The sequence below is a fragment of the Hypomesus nipponensis genome, chromosome 4 (genome assembly GCF_054491055.1).
Source record: "Hypomesus nipponensis isolate SF chromosome 4, ASM5449105v1, whole genome shotgun sequence".
In the NCBI taxonomy this organism is placed as follows: Eukaryota; Metazoa; Chordata; class Actinopteri; order Osmeriformes; family Osmeridae; genus Hypomesus; species Hypomesus nipponensis.
In genome coordinates, this window is record NC_140364.1 from 401,501 (window position 1) to 407,500 (window position 6,000).

General features: G+C 44.8%; 4 non-coding genes and 6 pseudogenes across 4 annotated transcripts; all 10 read left to right on the forward strand.

The window, feature by feature from the left end:
* The first annotated feature begins 3,210 nt into the window (after nucleotides 1-3,210).
* On the forward strand, nucleotides 3,211-3,329 carry LOC146293074 (5S ribosomal RNA; annotated as a pseudogene).
* A 176-nt stretch (nucleotides 3,330-3,505) lies between these two features.
* Nucleotides 3,506-3,624, forward strand: LOC146293075 (5S ribosomal RNA). Its single transcript, XR_014754331.1, has one exon. It is a non-coding gene; the product is annotated as a 5S ribosomal RNA (ribosomal RNA).
* A 170-nt stretch (nucleotides 3,625-3,794) lies between these two features.
* Nucleotides 3,795-3,913, forward strand: LOC146293076 (5S ribosomal RNA). Its single transcript, XR_014753853.1, has one exon. It is a non-coding gene; the product is annotated as a 5S ribosomal RNA (ribosomal RNA).
* Nucleotides 3,914-4,083: 170 nt separating this feature from the next.
* On the forward strand, nucleotides 4,084-4,192 carry LOC146293077 (5S ribosomal RNA; annotated as a pseudogene).
* A 176-nt stretch (nucleotides 4,193-4,368) lies between these two features.
* LOC146293078 (5S ribosomal RNA) lies at nucleotides 4,369-4,486 on the forward strand (annotated as a pseudogene).
* Nucleotides 4,487-4,656: 170 nt separating this feature from the next.
* On the forward strand, nucleotides 4,657-4,775 carry LOC146293079 (5S ribosomal RNA; annotated as a pseudogene).
* Nucleotides 4,776-4,945: 170 nt separating this feature from the next.
* Nucleotides 4,946-5,064, forward strand: LOC146293080 (5S ribosomal RNA). The gene has a single exon (XR_014754332.1). It is a non-coding gene; the product is annotated as a 5S ribosomal RNA (ribosomal RNA).
* Nucleotides 5,065-5,234: 170 nt separating this feature from the next.
* LOC146293081 (5S ribosomal RNA) lies at nucleotides 5,235-5,353 on the forward strand. The gene has a single exon (XR_014753855.1). It is a non-coding gene; the product is annotated as a 5S ribosomal RNA (ribosomal RNA).
* A 170-nt stretch (nucleotides 5,354-5,523) lies between these two features.
* On the forward strand, nucleotides 5,524-5,632 carry LOC146293082 (5S ribosomal RNA; annotated as a pseudogene).
* A 176-nt stretch (nucleotides 5,633-5,808) lies between these two features.
* On the forward strand, nucleotides 5,809-5,926 carry LOC146293083 (5S ribosomal RNA; annotated as a pseudogene).
* Nucleotides 5,927-6,000: the final 74 nt, after the last annotated feature.

The following is a 6,000-nucleotide window of genomic DNA, read 5'->3' on the forward strand; positions in this document are numbered from 1 at the left end:
AGAGTCCTTGCGGGGCAATAGGGTGCAAGGAGACCGGAGAGGTACAGTGGTGCCAATCCATGTAGAGATTTGTAAGTTAGTAGTAAAACTTTGAAATCAGCTCTGGCTTGGATAGGGAGCCAGTGTAAAGAGATAAGAGTAGATGTTATATGATCAAACTTTCTTGTTTTTGTCAATAGTCTAGCAGCAGCATTTTGTACCCGCTGTAAATTTTTCAAGTAGGTAATTGGGAGGCCAGAGAACAACACATTGCAGTAGTCCAATCGGGACGTAACAAAAGCATGTATTAGTTTTTCAGCATCATCCTTTGAGAGGAATTTTCGTATTTTGGCAATATTACGTAGATGGAAAAATGCAGTTCTGGTGATTTGTTTAATATGGTACTCAAACGAAAGGTCTGGGTCCAATGTGACTCCTAAATTTTTTACCAACTGGCTTTGAGATACTTTGACACCATCTAAGTTTAAGGTCAGATTGGATAAATTATTTCTGTATTTTTTAGGGCCGAAAATTTGAACCTCGGTTTTATCCGAATTAAGAAGAAGGAAATTTGCTGTCATCCAAGTTCTCAACCCGGAAACACATTTTTCCATAGCATGTGGAAATTCTCCAGGCTTTATGGACATGTATAGCTGAGTATCATCTGCATAACAGTGAAAATTTACCCCAGAGCTTCTAATTATGTTTCCTAAAGGCAACATATAGAGTGAAAATAACAGAGGGCCTAGAACTGAACCCTGTGGTACTCCGTATTTTACAGTAGTGCTCCTGGATGAGCAACCATCATAGTGGACATATTGTGATCTATCAGATAGATACGATCTAAACCACTGAAGTGAAGTACCAGAGATCCCAACATAGTTCTCCATACGCTCCAGGAGAATCTCATGATCCACAGTGTCAAATGCTGCACTAAGGTCTAGAAGAACCAGAACAGAGATAGAGCCCGCGTCAGAGGCTAATAATAGATCATTGACTACCTTAGCTAATGCAGTTTCAGTGCTGTGGTGAAGACGAAATCCAGACTGGAGAGGTTCATAAAGCTGATTTGAGGAGAGGTGCTCAGTTAGCTGTTGTGCCACAGCTTTTTCTAAAATTTTGGAGAGAAATGGCAAATTTGAAATTGGCCTATAGTTGCTAATACAACCTGGATCCAGGTTTGGTTTTTTAAGAAGGGGCTTAATAATAGCTTGTTTGAAATTGTCAGGGATTTGTCCAGTTACAATAGATTCATTAATAATACTAAGCATGGAAGGTCCAATAATAGGGAGAAGTTCCCTACAAAGTTTGGCAGGGAGGGGATCAAGAAGGCAGCTGATGGGTTTCGAGGAATCTACCAGCTCGATGAACGCTTCCATAGAAATAGGGTTAAAGTGGGTAAGAGCCTCAACATGCAGCATGCTGGGTATAGAGTCAAATTCTGTGTTGATGGCCACTCCTCCAGGCCTAGTCTGTAGTTTGTCCCTTATTGCATAGATTTTTTGGTCAAAGAAATCTAAGAAATCATTGGGAGAGAGATCTGAACTAACGCAGAGTGTACTTTTCTTAGTGAGTTTTGCAACAGTATCAAATAGGAACTTTGTGTTGTGTTTGTTCTTACTAATCAATTTCGAGAAATATTCTGATCTGGACCTGATGAGGACTTGCTTGTACTCAATTTGGCTGTCCTTCCAGGCCAGGCGGAAAACCTCCAATTTAGTGGTACGCCACTTATGCTCTAATTTTCGAGTGGACCTCTTGAGAGTGCGGCTTTCCTCTGAATACCATGGAGCCATTTTCTTGTCTTTTCTTTTCCTTGGTTTGAGTGGGGCAACAGAATCTAGGGATAACTGAAGAACCAAATTCAGATCCCTTGTTTTAGCATTTAATGATTTATTTGGGACGTCCAGTGCTTCTAGTGCAGCAGGTAGAATATTAGCCAGTTCCATAGCTGTGTTTGGGGTTATGCAGCGGCTAGTAGAAATATTCTGGGTGCCTCCAAGGCTCTGGCAGAGATCCATTTTAAAGGTAACCAGGCAGTGGTCTGATAATATAGGATTGTGGGGGTGGACAATGATGTCACTAATCTTGATTCCCCGTGTGAGAACTAAATCCAATGTATGCGAGTGAAGATGGGTAGGTTTAGAAACCACCTGAGTGAGACCTGTGGAATCCAATAGAGCAGTAAAGGCCTTACTTAGAGGATCTTTTGGGTCATCCACATGGATGTTAAAATCACCCATAATTAAGACATTATCAGTATATGTCACAAGATCAGCACTAAAATCTGCAAATTCCTCTAGGAAGAGGGAATACGGGCCGGGGGGCCGGTATAGAGTAACTAAACTAAATGAGGGAGGGGGGGCAATAGTAGAAGAATTAGTCCTTTTTAGAGTAGTTGGTGGTTTCATGCAAATTATCTCAAATGATTTAAAGGTATTTACGGATTTTAGGCTAAGGTTGAAGCTAGCTTTATATATCATAGCAACACCGCCACCTTTCTTTGAGACACGAGGGATGTGTGAGTACGCAAAATCCGGAGGCGATGCTTCATTCAGGGAGGAATATTCTTCAGGTTTTAACCAGGTTTCAGTGAGTCCAATCAGGTCCAGGTTGCATTCAGACATCAGATCATTAATCAAAACTGCCTTTGGGGATAGAGATCTGATGTTTAGGAGCCCAACATTCCAGTATGGGTTTTTGGCAGCTTTAGACGTAGGTAATCCTTCTGAAAAGGTGGCACTGCTATCAGAGAACTTAGTAGGAAGAGCAACGGGGGAGCAAGGCTGAATACATATCAAATTGGTATAATTCCTAATAATTGAGGGCCGGAATTTGGAAAAATGGCGGGGGACAGACACCGTCTCAATGGGAGAAACAACATCAGCATCCACGCTGGCTACACTACAAGCTGAGCTATCGGGCCCCCAACAGCTCACAACATGCCTATCAACATATCTATCAGACTCTCTAAGAGACTGTGGCCCGGCTTGTTCTAGTGAGTGTCAGGCCTGCTCTAAAATAGCTTCAATATTCCTAGACAAAAGAAAAGCACCTCTCCAGCTAGGATGGAGCCCGTCACTTTTCAACAAGCCAGGTTTGGCCCAGAAACGAGACCAATTATCTACAAATCCTAAACCCTGTTCTGAGCAAAAGCGAGCCAACCAGCGGTTGAGAGAGACAAGCCTGCTGTAGATCTCGTCAGTCCCCCTAACAGGTAGTGGGCCAGAGACTATTACTCACACCAGCCTGGCAACGCCCGATCTCGTCTGATCTCGGAAGCTAAGCAGGGTCGGGCCTGGTTAGTACTTGGATGGGAGACCGCCTGGGAATACTAGGTGCTGTATGCTCTTTTGCTCATTCACTTATAAACTGAAATCTTGCAATATGCACAAGTAGTCCTTCATGAAAGGGGCTGGAAACTGTTTTCATTTTGACACAAGAGAGAGAGAGAGAGAGAGACCACCTTGCATTGTCAAATGCCAAATCTGTATATGGATAAGTAGCCTATGGTTGTCAACTTATTTCGTACGGCCACACCAGCCTGGGAACGCCCGATCTCGTCTGATCTCGGAAGCTAAGCAGGGTCGGGCCTGGTTAGTACTTGGATGGGAGACCGCCTGGGAATACCAGGTGCTGTATGCTCTTTTGCTCATTCACTTAGAAACTGAAATGTTGCAATATGCACAAGTAGTCCTTCATGAAAGGGGCTGGAAGCTGCTTTCATTTTGACACGAGAGAGAGAGAGAGACCACCTTGCATTGTCAATTGCCAAATCTGTATATGGGTAAGTAGCCTATGGTTGTCAACTTATTTCGTACGGCCACACCAGCCTGGCAACGCCCGATCTCGTCTGATCTCGGAAGTTAAGCAGGGTCGGGCCTGGTTAGTACTTGGATGGGAGACCGCCTGGGAATACCAGGTGCTGTATGCTCTTTTGCTCATTCACTTAGAAACTGAAATGTTGCAATATGCACAAGTAGTCCTTCATGAAAGGGGCTGGAAGCTGCTTTCATTTTGACACGAGAGAGAGAGAGAGACCACCTTGCATTGTCAATTGCCAAATCTGTATATGGGTAAGTAGCCTATGGTTGTCAACTTATTTCGTACGGCCACACCAGCCTGGCAACGCCTGATCTCGGAAGTTAAGCAGGGTCGGGCCTGGTTAGTACTTGGATGGGAGACCGCCTAGGAATACCAGGTGCTGTATGCTCTTTTGCTCATTCACTTAGAAACTGAAATCTTGCAACATGCACAAGTAGTCCTTCATGAATGGGGCTGGAAGCTGTTTTCATTTTGACACGAGAGAGCGAGAGAGAGAGAGACCACCTTGCATTGTCAAATGCCAAATCTGTATATGGATAAGTAGCCTATGGTTGTCAACTTATTTCAAATGCCAAATCAGCCTGGCAACGCCCGATCTCGTCTGATCTCGGAAGCTAAGCAGGGTCGGGCCTGGTTAGTACTTGGATGGGAGACCGCCTGGGAATACCAGGTGCTGTATGCTCTTTTGCTCATTCACTTAGAAACTGAAATCTTGCAATATGCACAAGTAGTCCTTCATGAAAGGGGCTGGAAGCTGTTTTCATTTTGACACGAGAGAGAGAGAGAGACCACCTTGCATTGTCAAATGCCAAATCTGTATATGGATAAGTAGCCTATGGTTGTCAACTTATTTCGTACGGCCAAACCAGCCTGGCAACGGCCGATCTCGTCTGATCTCGGAGGCTAAGCAGGGTCGGGCCTGGTTAGTACTTGGATGGGAGACCGCCTGGGAATACCAGGTGCTGTATGCTCTTTTGCTCATTCACTTATAAACTGAAATCTTGCAATATGCACAAGTAGTCCTTCATGAAAGGGGCTGGAAGCTGTTTTCATTTTGACACGAGAGAGAGAGAGAGACCACCTTGCATTGTCAAATGCCAAATCTGTATATGGATAAGTAGCCTATGGTTGTCAACTTATTTCGTACGGCCACACCAGCCTGGGAACGCCCGATCTCGTCTGATCTCGGAAGCTAAGCAGGGTCGGGCCTGGTTAGTACTTGGATGGGAGACCGCCTGGGAATACCAGGTGCTGTATGCTCTTTTGCTCATTCACTTAGAAACTGAAATGTTGCAATATGCACAAGTAGTCCTTCATGAAAGGGGCTGGAAGCTGCTTTCATTTTGACACGAGAGAGAGAGAGAGACCACCTTGCATTGTCAATTGCCAAATCTGTATATGGGTAAGTAGCCTATGGTTGTCAACTTATTTCGTACGGCCACACCAGCCTGGCAACGCCCGATCTCGTCTGATCTCGGAAGTTAAGCAGGGTCGGGCCTGGTTAGTACTTGGATGGGAGACCGCCTGGGAATACCAGGTGCTGTATGCTCTTTTGCTCATTCACTTAGAAACTGAAATGTTGCAATATGCACAAGTAGTCCTTCATGAAAGGGGCTGGAAGCTGCTTTCATTTTGACACGAGAGAGAGAGAGAGACCACCTTGCATTGTCAATTGCCAAATCTGTATATGGGTAAGAAGCCTATGGTTGTCAACTTATTTCGTACGGCCACACCAGCCTGGCAACGCCTGATCTCGGAAGTTAAGCAGGGTCGGGCCTGGTTAGTACTTGGATGGGAGACCGCCTAGGAATACCAGGTGCTGTATGCTCTTTTGCTCATTCACTTAGAAACTGAAATCTTGCAACATGCACAAGTAGTCCTTCATGAATGGGGCTGGAAGCTGTTTTCATTTTGACACGAGAGAGCGAGAGAGAGAGAGACCACCTTGCATTGTCAAATGCCAAATCTGTATATGGATAAGTAGCCTATGGTTGTCAACTTATTTCAAACGCCAAATCAGCCTGGCAACGCCCGATCTCGTCTGATCTCGGAAGCTAAGCAGGGTCGGGCCTGGTTAGTACTTGGATGGGAGACCGCCTGGGAATACCAGGTGCTGTATGCTCTTTTGCTCATTCACTTAGAAACTGAAATCTTGCAATATGCACAAGTAGTCCTTCATGAAAGGGGCTGGAAGCT